Source organism: Toxorhynchites rutilus, chromosome 2 (genome assembly GCF_029784135.1).
Source record: "Toxorhynchites rutilus septentrionalis strain SRP chromosome 2, ASM2978413v1, whole genome shotgun sequence".
Classification (NCBI taxonomy): domain Eukaryota; kingdom Metazoa; phylum Arthropoda; class Insecta; order Diptera; family Culicidae; genus Toxorhynchites; species Toxorhynchites rutilus.
Window position 1 is genome coordinate 220,998,718 of NC_073745.1, and position 14,230 is coordinate 221,012,947.

At 36.1% G+C, this 14,230-nt stretch overlaps 1 protein-coding gene across 1 annotated transcript in view; it reads right to left on the reverse strand.

Annotated features, from left to right (window-relative positions):
• Nucleotides 1–13,917, reverse strand: part of LOC129769559 (uncharacterized) — a 73,710-nt gene extending 59,793 nt beyond the window's left edge. Inside the window, exons 1-2 of the mRNA XM_055771905.1 lie at nucleotides 13,904–13,917; nucleotides 13,437–13,551 (exon numbers count right to left, since the gene is read on the reverse strand). The gene's annotated coding sequence lies outside the window, so the exon portion shown is untranslated. The remainder of the gene's footprint in view (nucleotides 1–13,436; nucleotides 13,552–13,903) is intronic.
• Nucleotides 13,918–14,230: the final 313 nt, after the last annotated feature.

A 14,230-nucleotide genomic window follows, 5' to 3' on the forward strand; every position in this document is an offset into this window, starting at 1 on the left:
GCGTTAGTACCAGTGCACCAGTCCACCTAGCCGGCGTTATATAGTTTCGGCCGCCGAAGTGATCGAGTTAGCTGGCAAAGATGCTCGCGACGATAAGAAAACCCGCATTCAGAACAGAACACATTCGGTTCGGTGGACATCAAGACAACAGGCAGTTGCAGCGAGTGGCAAACGCAATCGCAAAACGGCATCAGGTAGCAGAAGAAAAAAGTTTCGTTCTTTATACAAACTGCTTTGGTGGCAAATCCAGAACAAGGCGGCATCGAGGGCATTCGAAATGGTTTTTTTCAAAACCACCAGTACTAAGTTTTCTAAATTGGAACCATTCCATAAAACAAGGCGCTTTTCAGGGCCATTAAACCTTCCAAAAAAGAGTTTACGAAATACAGTTCAATGCTTTCTAAAACATTATCCGAAATAATAATAAAACACAAATTGATTTTTTCATAATTTGTTTGCCAGGATCTGATGAGTATGTGAATTTGGCAGTTGTTCTGAGCTTATTGATAGTTGGGGACTTTCCTGATTATTCAATTTTCACCAATTGTTAAATTGTTTCCAGATTGAAAGTACAGTAATTTACAATTAGTTCGACATTTAGCTAATTGGACGGACATGTAATGCGACTTATTTAGTTGGACATTTTTGTGAACATAGAGATCCAAATTATGACCCCACATTGAAAGTCGACACTGTACCACTGTCATCGCAAATGTTCAATTACAGGTTAATATCACCTCCAATCCGACATTGAGTGGCGCTTCGACACGTCGCATTGAATGTAATTTACTGTACAACATGTCACAAAGCTGGATGGGATGAAATTTTCCATCTGAAAGCTGTGGCGAGTGGCAAACGCAATCGCTAAACAGAAAGGTTTAGCCGAACAAGATGGGGATATCGAGTGATAACAAAACAATAAACTCTTTAGATTGAAGATAATTTTGTGATCCTGAAAAGGACACTTTTTATCCTGCATGTGAATCCAACGAGCGAACAAATCGTAATGAATGTAATTTTTTGCCATCGCTCCCATTTAACGCTCATTCGTTCGTCTCGTTGGACTCGCCCCTCTGGCTGAGTCTGCCGATTTGTCTCTATCCTGTGAGTGTGTACCGCTAGAGTATGAAACACGCGGACCCCAAAAAAATTTGTTATTTTCTTTCAAACCGTAAACCAGTGTGGTTGTACGGCATCGGCATCGTGGACGTAACAAAGGAGGACAAGTTAAGGGAAAGGCAAAGTCTCACTCGAGCCGTGCAGGTCTCCAGTTCCCTGTTGGTCGCATTCACTGATTGCTCCGTAAGGGTAACTAGGCCGAGCGGATTGGTGCCGGAGCACCAATATACCTAACAGCGATTATAGAGTTTCGGCCGTCGGAGTGCTCGAGTTGGCTTGCAAAGCTGCTCACGACAATCAGAAAACCCGCATCAAGAACAGAGCAGCTTCGGTTCGGCGCTCATCAAGGCAACAATTAGTTTCAGTGAGTGGCAAAGTGTTTCTCCGGCACGTCGCATTAAATGTAATTTACTGAACAACATGTTCAAGCTGGATGGGAAGAATTTTTCCAACTGTGAAAGCGAGTGGCAAACGCAATAGCTAAACAGGAAGGTTTAACCGAACAAGATGGGAATATTGAGTGATAACAAAAACACAACACCAAAGGTTCTTTTCAGAACCACCAACATGTTCATAAAGAGTAAACAGTAAACTAATCCATTTTTCAGGTAGATAGGTAGGTATTCACGTAGGAGAAGAAAATAAATATTTAAAATATATATTTAACAAAAGCTGTCCCCTTTGTATAGTCCTACGTCACTCCGGTTATGCCCCCGACATTACCCACCCGTCTTTTTTTTCTGGGTTTTATATATTTTTTTTTATTTCGTTCATATTTAAACGGGAGGGGAGAGGGTGGTGTGTGTTGCAAAAATTGAAATATTCGCGTCATGTAATTTTCGATTGATCCCAAAATATTTACAAGCACAAAAAAGTTTAAAAACATTTTAAAAAAATGGGTAGGTTATATCTATGATTTAACCGCAAGGTTGACGCGGGACTACCTTAGCTTAGTAATCATTTGTTTGTATTGATTTAATTTTTGATTGAATGAGACAATTTGCGAATTCAATTGAATTCAATATATTTGCTTTGTGAGTAAAAAGTTTGTATAATGCCATATGAGGTCAATTCATGTATTTGGATAGATAATTTTCTTCGTAACAAGTAAATTTAATGACAGTCCTTTTACATTTGGTATGATGACATCTTGGTTTTGAAGTCTGTGTTAGACAAACACATTTCAGTCGGAACAAAAATGCCCCCGATCTGCATGTATTCGCAATTCCGAGTGTCTGTTGAACCTTCGTTCAGAAGTCTGTAATAGGTAAACACATTTCAGCCGGAATAAAAATGCCCCCGAATTGCATGTATTTGTAATGCCAATTTCCCCACGCTCCATGGATTCGAAGTCCGTGTTAGGGAAACACATTTCAGTCGGAACAAAAATACCACCAACTTGCATGTATATTTGCTAAGCGGATTCCCACAGGTACATGGATTTGGAAGTCTGTGTTCGGAAAACCGTTAATCGGGCCAATAAAAACTAGGCGGTTAGGGCGTTTAGATAACGCTTGACATTTCACAGTTATTCAATTGTTCATCTAATGAAAAATAACATTTTATTAATTGCGATAGAAGCGTAGAAATATTCCGTATAAATTGATGCAAACATCTTTCCGATCCAGTAAGAAATGTTCAAGTTATAAGCATTTGGAATCTTTCATTTTTTCCTGCATGTTCTGTGTTTAGGTTTTCATTTTACCCCCCCATATACTCCGGTTAGACGTAGTCCCACGTCAAAAAATATTAAAAAGTAGTCTAATTATTTTATTAATATTTCATGTATGAAAAGTTGCTTAAAAGACCCATGCGCTCACGCACATAACGTTCCGCTACTATCTGAGATGGTGCTGCCAATGGCCAGTCGGGTTGGCATGAAATTCGTCAAATCTATATAAATAAAAATGTAAGGCAAAATCTGTTGGTAAGCGGAAAACCCGAAGAAGGGATGGTCCGATTTTAGCCTCCTGTATGTTGTTATATTCGTCTCTTCCCGTAGATCAATATAGTGGAGAGAAAAACCGGTAAATTTTCGGAAAATCCTGAAGGTAGGTCGGAAAATTCGGAAAATAGAATTCCCACATGCTCGGAAATTACATCATAATAAGCGTTGTTAGTCCTTTCCATGTTTGCGCTATCGAAATTGATCTTTGTTCGTAAGTGGAAATGGATTTTCAGGCGAAATAACGCATTTCCATATCTCATATCTATAAATAAAAATGGAAGGCCAAATCTGTTGGTAAGCGCAAAACCCGAGGAAGGAATGGTTCAATTTGAGTCATCTATTCGTATTCGTATTCGTATTCGTCTTTTCCCGTAGATCAATATAGCGGAGAGAAAAATCGGAAAATTGAATTCCCATATGTTCTACAATTAGCTAAGCGTTGTTAGTCCATTTGATGTTGGCGCTAACGAAATTGATTTTTGTTCGAAAGTGGAAAAGGATTTTCAGACGGAATAACGCATTCCTATATCTTCTATCTATATAAACAAAAATGGAAAGCCAAATGTGTTGGTGTCCCCTTAACCCGAGGAAGGAATGGTCCGATTTGAGCTGTCTTTATTTTGTAATATTCTCTGTATCAAACATGTATTCCATGCAACGGAGAAACATGTTATTTCCAAATGCTTGAAGAATCTTGAACGAGAATTGTGTCTGAAAATAATTTTATATTATAAGGACGAATTTTTGTAGAAGTACTAGACAATTTATAGTAAAAGGAAATTGTAAAGGGTCAAAGGGTAATCAATCAATGAAGAGTTCAGTGATTGGACTCACTAACGTTCATTTAGTAAGAAAACGTGAATGTTTGAAAGTATTCAAATCCATTTTGGTCGGGACGAAGTTCGTCGGGTCAACTAGTGCTTAATAAATTCACCACCTATTTATTTTTTTTTTACGTAGGACTACGTCTAACCGGAAGATATAGGGGGTGAAATGGAAATATAGGCACTGAACAAGTAGGAAAAAATGCAAGATTTGGAACGCTTATAACTCGAGCATTTCTCAATAGATCGCAAAGGTTTTTGCATCAATTGATAGGAAATATATCTACGCATCTATCATAACGAATAACATTTCATTTTTCTTGAGATAAATAATGGAATAATTGTGAATTATCAACCATTGTCAAAATGCACTATGTGCCCATTTTTGATTGGTCCATTTTGTGCTCCTCAAATCGTACCGACCAAAACGGGCAACCAGAGCAGCAGCGAAATATAATGAAGCACGATTGGAAAGGAAAAAGAAAAAAATGAACGAAAAATTGGTCGCAGTCTCACACATGCCTGAGCCGCACGGTGCTCCCGTGGCCCAGTGGTTAGCGTCACACCTAACATCTCGCAAGTTCGGGTTCGATTCCCGTTTTAGTCTCAACTCTCAACTAAGTACTAATAAATATGACGCAAGTAATACTACGTTGTGACGGCGGAGTTCCACTAGGAACGTTTTTGCCTTTTAAGAAGAAGAAGAATCGCACGGCTTATCGATCTATCCACAACTGCTTAAATTTTGTAGAGTAAGGTACAATCGCTTCATAACTCAATCACTTCCGCCACAACAACTTAATTATCCCATTCACACACTAAGCCTTCCGACTTCACACATCCGATAATACGCTCTCAAATATGATTTACCAGCATTCACCCCACAATCCATCTCATCCGCCATCTTCACCAGCTGCGCTTCCGAGACTCGAGAGAAACAACACACAACATATTGACGGCGATTATGAGGCTAAAATTAACTTTACCCTCGATTTCATTAACACAGCTCAAAACTTCAACAGCCCCATTCTAAAGCCATTCTGTCAGTGCACCTCGTTAACATCATCATTCTCGTCAGTGACAACATTGTGTTGTCTCGATTGTATTGAGATATTCATCCAAGATGTGCACTAAATATGTTGCTTTTGCTTGTGCAAGGAACGGAGAGATGGGTGTTCAATTTTTTCCATCGATAGTCGTCGCCGTTTGTGTGAAGATTTTTGTTTCAATCAAATTTTGCCACTACATGTATCCTCTTTTTTTCTTATCTTTCACGCTTCAAAATAAATCCGAAATCTCTGTACACTTTCGCCTAGAACTTCACTAAACATTCAATACACAGCCAAAGAACATGTTCGTGGATGTAATGGGTGTGTAATTTTTGGATGAATCCTACCAAACTTCGAGCTTTCGCAACACGAACACTTAAGGTGAGAAATTGAACAAACAACAACTATTGGTTGGTTATTTACATAGAAGGCGAACTATTGTGAACATAATAAATGAAAGAAAACGACACAATGAAAAATGTATTTAAGCTGAGCACTTGGTATGATTGTGTTAGACCGTTAAGACGCTATTACATTCAATCGATTTTTCCACCTCGTTCTAACTTTTTTTTGTTTTGTATTTGTAAACACTTTTGTTAAAATCTTTCGTAGGCTGAGATCATATTTCTGTAATGAGACCAACAACGAATCCGGTTATCCCAACCACGTCTGCAAAATCTGATAATTATACCGTTTTGTCTCAAATTCCGAACATTTCCTTTTTAAATGTAAATTTACGACACTTCAATGTTATAAATAATTGAATAATGGAAGCCCTGACATTCTTTGAGATATAAGCTACATTTTAACATCATTTACAGGCCTATGATATAGCCTATAATTTAAAATATTAAACATTTGCAGAAAAGTTACAGTCAAAACCAAAGATAAAATGGTTGCGTTACTAGGGATTGCATTACCGTGCTAAAATTTCAATAATTATTCGGTAATTACAATTTCATTACCGGTAAAAAACATACTTTAAAATAAACCAGTTTCTTGAAGAAACGGCTTTTATTTATAATGATTTACAAAAAAAAATGGGTGGGTTATATCTATGATATAATCGCAAGGTTGACGCGGGACTACCTTATCGTACCAATCATTTGTTTATATTGATTAAATTTTTGATTGAATGAAACAATTCTCGAATTCAATTGAATTCAATATATTCGCTTTATGAGTAAAAGATTTTATAATTCCATATAAGGTAAATTCATGCATTGTGATAGATTATGTTCTTCATTACAAGTAAATTTTATGACAGTCTTTTGACGTGGGACTACGTCTAACCGGAGTATATGGGGGGTAAAATGAAAACCTAAACACAGATCATGCAGGAAAAAATGAAAGATTCCAAATGCTTATAACTCGAACATTTCTTAATGGATCGAAATAATGTTTGCATCAATTTATAGGGAATATTTCTACGCTTCTATCACAATTAATGAAATGTTATTTTTCATTAGATAAACAATTGAATAACTGTAAAATGTTAAGCGTCATCTAAACGCCGTAACTGCCTCATTTTGATTTGTCCGATCTATGGTTTCCCAAACACAGACTTCAAAACCAAGCAGCGTTGAAGAGATCGGCATCGCAAATACATGTAAGTTGGGAGTCTTTTTGTTCCGACTGAAATGTGTTTCCCTAACACAGACTTCAAATACATGGAACTTAGGGAAATTGGCATTGCAAATACATGCAAGTCGGGGGTGTTTTTGTTCCGACTGAAATGTGTTTCCCTAACACAGACATCGAATCCAAGGAGCGTGGTGAAATTGGCGTTCCAAATACATGAAAGTCGGGGGTATTTTTGTTCCGACTGAAATGTGTTTCCCCAACACAGACTTTAGAACCAAGATGTCTGGGGAAATCGGCTCACCAAATAAATGCAAACTGCGAGTACTTTTGTACTCGCTTGCCTTTGTGCAAACTAGAATATGTTTCCTCAAAAGGTCTTCCGGGGGTACTTCTGCACTCGCATGTTTTTTTACACTCCGAATAGTGTTTTCCTAATACGGATTACAAAAGCGGGTACGAACACCACGCGTTGGCTCGGTTATCCAAGATTGCATTGAAGGATATGCCTTCATATCTTCTGCTCACTGAATTCCTACGCATACCATTTGATGATTATGTAGGATGTTGATAACCAATTGCTGCGATGACGCCTATTGATTAAACAATATGCGTTCGACGTACATGTCAAAATCGAAACTGAGTGCCTGAAGTTCATCAAATCAAGCAAATTCGCGGTTCGAGAAATACGTACACTTGAGAGGTGCAATCTTCAGAAGGAAACGTAAAATAAAATAATCGTTCGATAATTCTTCCGTTCACATATTTTGTCCTAGGTATCATACCAAACGTAAAAGGACTGTCATTCAATTTACTTGTTACGAAGAGCATAATCTATCACAATGCATGAATTGACCTTACATGGCATTTGTTCAATCTTTTCACTCACAAAGCAAATATATTAAATTCAATTGAATACGGGAATTGTTTCATTCAATTAAAAATTCAATCAATACAAACAAATGATTGCTACGCTAAGGTAGTCCCACGTCAACCTTGCGGTTATATCATAGATATAACCCACCCATATTTTTTACGTTTGGTATGATACCTAGGACAAAATATGTGAACGGAGGAATTATCAAATGATTATTTCATTTTACGTTCCTTCTGAAGTTTGCATCTCTCAAGTGTACGCACTTCTCGGAAGACCGTGTTAAGGAAACATATTCTAGTTTGCACAAAGGCAAGCGAATACAAAAGTACTCGCAGTTTGCATTTATTTGCTGATACTATTTTCCTACGCTCCATAGATTTGAAGTCTGTGTTAGGGAAACACATTTCAGTCGGAACAAAAAGGTCCCCGACTTACATGTATTAGGAATGTCAATTTCCTCACGCTCCATGTATTTGAAGTCTGTGTTAGGGAAACACATTTCAGTCAGAACAAAAATACCCCCCACTTTCATGTATTTGCAATGCCGATTTCCCCAAGGCTGCTTGGTTTTGATAGCTGTGTTAGGGAAACCGTAGATCGGGCCAATCAAAATGAGGCAGTTAGGGCGTTTAGATAACGCTTAACATTTTACAGTTATTCAATTGTTTATCTAATGAAAAATAACACTTGATTAAAGGCGATAGAAGCGTAGAAACATTCCCTATCAATTGATGCAAACATCTTTCCGATCCAGTAAGAAATGTTCGAGTTATAAGCATTCGGAATCTTTCATTTTTTCCTGCATGCTCTGTGTTTAGGTTTTCATTTTACCCCCCATATACTCCGGTTAGAAGTAGTCCCACGTCAAAACATTTTGCAAGGTTTTGTTGGTTGAAGTAATACTTAAGGAGTTCAGAGATGAACCAGCCTTCGGCTGATAATCTCTTTAATAAAGAAAGAAAGAAAGAAAAAAATACTCAAGAACACAGAAAATGTTAATTTTGTTGTCTTCTAATCTAGATCGGATCTCATTAACAAAGTTTCCAGAAGAGGAAAGGGCCCGTTCTGAGTCCAGTTATGAAGGGTAGGAAAGTATCGAATACCATTGTCATGTATTTGCCTCTGATGCCCTCTATGCGAAAACCCTTGTCCGAAGGTTTTCATCAATCCGTTCATAGACGTCGAGTTTGGGCTGGACGTAGATACCCTTGATTGTTGCAATCGTCGTTCATGTTTGATGCTCCTTGGTGCTACACTGTTCTGCAGGTTTTGCATCGTCCAGTGCAATCAATATCATCATCGTCAAATTTGATCAAGTCAGAAACAATTTCAAATGCCTGCTTGATCAATGCAGACCGTGACGTTTGATAGAAGACGAAAAAAAGAAAGTTATCATCAATTATGTCACGACCACGAGCAGAATGATTATTCCTATACTGGAACTATTCTGCGTATACGAAAAGTCTTTCTGCAATCCTTCCAATCAGGGTTTCGAGCAGCTGCTTCGAAATTTCTGACAAGTATGGAAAAGTTCATTCGCATATTTTTCCACACCTAATTATAAATCACTCTTGTATCTGCTTGGAATAATCATGACGAAAAGAATGCAGCAAGCAATCGTGAGATTGCACGATGAATCATTTTTCATTCTCCGACCATCTTCATTCACGACTGAGAGTGAACATAACAAAACAAAGAGTGGAGAACAACATTCCATGAATGAATGCTCCTTTGGAAGGATCGCACGAAACAAAATAACGAGTGAGTCAAAATAGACTGAAGCTGCGTGTATGTATGATTTTATTTTCCCTTGTCAGCATTCAAGTGCACATGAAATTCACCTTACCGCTCATCAATAACTTGCGTTAATATGGTCTTTTACATTGGCTTAGATCGTTTCATACTAGAAACAAAAAAATGTCATTGCAATAGTGCACAGGAAACAACTCGATTTCAACTATCTGCCTATTTTTTACTGTCGCAATCTTGGCTCAATGATTGCTCATTGAGTGAAAAACAAATGATTTTACAGAGACTCGCTGGCTCAAGTAAAAGTTTCCAATTTGAATCCCTCACCATCTAACGTCATTCTGAGAGGCAAATGAGGATGCAAAATTCTCTGAGAATAGATGAGCGGAATCGAGACAGTATTTTTCCGTTCAAATCAAGAATGAACTTTGCGAAAATGATAGGTGAATATTTTCTGTCTCAAATAAAGTGAGGCATAAACGGAGAATAGAAGGATGAGTTTTTATCTGAGTGCTGTTGAACGAATTTCGATGCGATTTTGCCTAAACCTGGTTTCTGATGGTTGCTCCGATAGCTGTTCTAGCATAAATTGCAATCTGACGTCAGCTTCATAAAGGGTGCATTTCTTCCGCAATAGCAGTTCAACAGCAACCAGAACTGGTTCGAGGGCATCAACCGATTCGTTTATCATCGCTGACGCTTATCTTGTGTTTCGTTTTCAGATCTAGCAGCGATTTTTGAACTGAAGTTTGCAGGTCGTAGAATCGGCGCAACACTACCACTGCCAACACTGCCTTATTTGATTCTAGAGCAATATTTCAAAGCGGCATAAAAGCAAATATTATCTATGGTGTAAAAATCGAAATTACCGAGATTACCGCTTATTGATTGTAAAATTAGCGGTAATTCGGTAATGAAAAATAACCCAGTATTACCGGTAAACCCGGTAACGGTAAAACCGGTTAGCAACCCCTATGCGTTACGTTGGCAAATTCCGTAAAAGACAAGCATCGTTAATTTTTCAGTTTTTGTGGTTTTTCAACCATTTTGTTTGCAGTTTTCATATTAAGTGCTAGAAAAGGTAAGGAACTATAATAAAAAGAGGAAAAAAATGATATTTTGTGCATAAATATTTTACTAAAATTAGTATTGAAGTAGTGTTCGGAATTTGAATCAAGTTTATATGCATGATTCAAATTCCAAACACTTCATTTTAAATGGAAATTTGCTAAGCTTTAATGTTATAAATAATTGCGTAATGAAAACCTCAACATTCTTCGGTTTTGTAGGTTTAATTTTAAAATTCATTTCATGTATCGACACTGCCTATAATTTACAATACTAAACATTCACAAAAAAAGTGACTATCGTGACTAAGTGACCAGTGATAAAATGTTTGCATTAGCAAATTCCGTAGAAAGCAAACATCGTGAATCTTAAAATTTTTGTAGTTAAAACTATTTTGTTTATATGTGTTTATATGTTCGTCCGGTAAAATCTTTTATGCAGAAATCTTTATTAAAATTAGCGTTAAAGTAGTGTTCGTAATTTGAGTCAAGTTTCGACGCATGGATCGAATTTCGAAAGAAAATGTTTGAACACACTATTTTCCGGCAAATACAGCGATAGTTCACAAATTGGGGTACAAGCACAATCCAATTCTGGAGCACCAATATAAAAAGACCATTTGTTAACAAATGTTTGCAAGCTCGTCCCTTGCAAAACGCCGGTCGCAGGTGCAAACCAACGAGAGTAAAATTGATTTTCTTAGCCAGGTTTTGAACTAAAACCACAATAAGAAAACCGGGATTCTGAAGTAACAGGTCGAACTTGATCATACACTGATTCGATTATACAGCCATTCCATGCCCCAAAGTCTCATTTTTTTCTAATTTTTTTCCAAAAATAACTTTTTATTTTTTTTTTACTACTGGAACGATTGAGATGATCGACATATAAAATTAAACCAGTTAGCTGGTCTTTTTTGAGAAAATACTACATCTGCAAATTTGATAAATTTGAATTTTATTTTCATAAAACGTATTTGTTTTTTATAGCTTTCATGGTCTCGGGACCAAGGGCGCTATATTTTTTTAAATATTTTTTCTTGAAAGCTGAGGATTTTTTACATAACATATCTAAAAATCAAATGTGTTTGTTTTTGTTTTTGAATTATAATTTTTTAAAGTTAATCTATGGTCTAAAAATCATGTTTCCCTTTTTTTCCAACAACGACGTTTTTCAAAAATTCATAACTTTTGAACCAGATTTGGATAGTCGACATATTAAATTGAAGTCAATGAGAAAAATATATTTGAAAAAATATTGAATTTGCTAAAAAATGGAATCCTATTCACATAGATCTCGTCTAGTCACATAGGAATATCGAGCGAAGACTAAATCATGTTAACTTTGAAAAATAATACAGGTCGGACTCGATTATCCGGAGTATTCATTTTTTTTCACTCCGGATAATCGAATCCTCCGGATAATCGAGTCAAAACAATTTTTTTCTTTATTTGTTTTTTTTTGAATGTATTTTTCGTTTATTGAAAATAAACGAGAAATTTTATTTTGAAAGTCAGAAAACACCTTTCTCACATGAAAAAAATAAATTTATCCAGATTCTCTCATAATTTTTAATGTGTTATTATAAATTTTATCCTAAAAATTTATATTAAACTAGATTGTTTCTATCAATTAAAATTAAGTTCTTCAACCGCTCCACAATTTGTTCTTTGACGCACAACTTATATCTTTCTTAATTTGGCTGCAAGATCGATACAAACAATTCCTGGTGAAAATTCAAGCCTAATCTTCAAAAATCACGATTTTTACCCCACTGTACATGTAATAGCCACATTAACTTCATCTTAACGTTGAAAGGTTACATTTCTTCATAAAATAAGCCATATTTGAAATATTAAAAAAATATTTTTTTCCAAACTGAATATAATCGAGTCCAAAATTGTATTTAATCGAGTCACATATTATATATGGCACCATCTTGCGGTGGCGGCCATTTTGGATTTGCCTTTTTCATCAATAACTGTATTCTACTAGTCAAGCCCTTTCATTTGATACCCATATTGATGGAGTTCTGAGAAAATGTGAAATCCGTCATTTTGTAGTGGCCGCCATCTTGGATTTGTATTTTTCATAAATAACTGCATTCTACTAATCAAGCCCTTTATTTTGATATTCATATTAGCTATTCAATAAAGAATTATTATACAAATTATTCAAAATTTCCGAAAATCAAAAATAAAATACTCCGGATAATCGAGTCTAAAATTCCGGATAATCCAATCCTGAATAATCGAGTTTCCGGATAATCGAGTCCGACCTGTAATTCAAAAACGATAAAAAAAACACACCTCTGATTTTTAGATATCTTATGTAAAAAATCCTCAGCTTTCAAGAAAAATATAAAAATATATAGCGCTCTTGGTCCCGGAACCATGTAAACTAGAAAAAAAAACGAAAACAAAATCAAATTTTTTGCAAGTAAAGAATTTTTCCACAAAAGAATAGCTTATTCACTTTAATTTGATATATCGATCATCTGAATCGGTCCAGTAGTTCAAAAGTTATGAATTTTCTAAACAAATGCTTTTTGGCTGTTCGGAATTTGAGACAAAAGTGTTCGGAATATGAATCAATGTCATAAATGGTGTTCGTAGTTTGAGACAAATGTGATTAATGTAATTTTTAGTTTTCCACCATGAAAATATATTTGTAAATCATATTTTTGAAGTCAAATGAAAACGAATGCTCTATTGTATCCTAAAATCAAATTAATTTCGCGAAAAAGTACCATTTTAAATAATGAGACACTGTTTAATGACCAACAAAGCTTAAGTGTTCGGAAATTAAGCAAAACGGTACTATAGGTCGTTTTTCTTCTACAGTCAATCAAAAACTGAAAGCTGAAATTTTTGTGTTACAATATTTGATCGAATTATTTTATTAAATGATAAAATTATTATATGTTGGCAGTCTACACAATTAAGTTTCTCTCAAGCTGCTCAGCTTAAAACACGTTTGTTTAGAATGATTTTGAATAACAATAATAACTTCCAACAACAGTAGTTCAACGTAACGTAACCTAAGATCATATAATACAATCAATGTTACATCGCTTTGGACGTTCCACCCAATGACTGAAACGTTCATCACACTTTTGCTACTTTGTCTAGAACCATGTCCACACATATTGGTCGGGCGGAACAAGAGGAGGAGCAGGACACTTCAAACTACGGCATGTAACGTAACTAAACGATACTAACAAACAAACTAGAAAGTCAGGGCCGTAACGCTCCAAAGCTGGATTGGAAGTTCGATTTGATGCTCTATGGTATTTATGTACTTATGCTACTCAAAACGCAGAACGAGATAAGCGCACTATCAAAGAAACACACACGCGAATCGGAATTAAATTCCCAGCCATACACACGAAAGAAGTACACGGACGCAGATGATGAGTTAACGGGAACAAGGCGAGATGTGATGTTAGTTTTGTTTGATATGTTGTTGATTCGCGCAAGGATGAGCACATGAAAAAGCAATAAAAAGAGAAAGAGAGAAATAGAAAGAGACGAAGATAAATAAGAAATAGATATTACACGGTTTTGATGATGTCGAAGCTGAAAGTGAGTATGAGTTGAACACTGAAACGATATTATGAGTATTTTTCTGCTGTGTTTTTTTCGCATTTCCGTTTATTATGTACAAGATGAGAACAGGGAGCACTTACAGGTTCAAGGTGTATGCAGGAGTTGAACAGAACTGAACATGACGATCTATTACTGCAACAGCATCTCATGAATTGGCGGGTATTACTAAAACGAGAGCGAGAAAAGAAACATATTGATATGTGAACATGATTGGAATTGTGCTGAGCGGAAAAAATTGAATATGAGATTTTTTTTTGTCGATGACATCTAAAGTGAACAGGATTTTCATTTCGATCAAATGAAATTATTATAATCAATGGTGATTATGGTGAATATGCACAGGTATATCTCGGAAAAGATCAATTCAACCTTCTTCTATTGCTACTTGACTCAAGTTTCGTTCAATC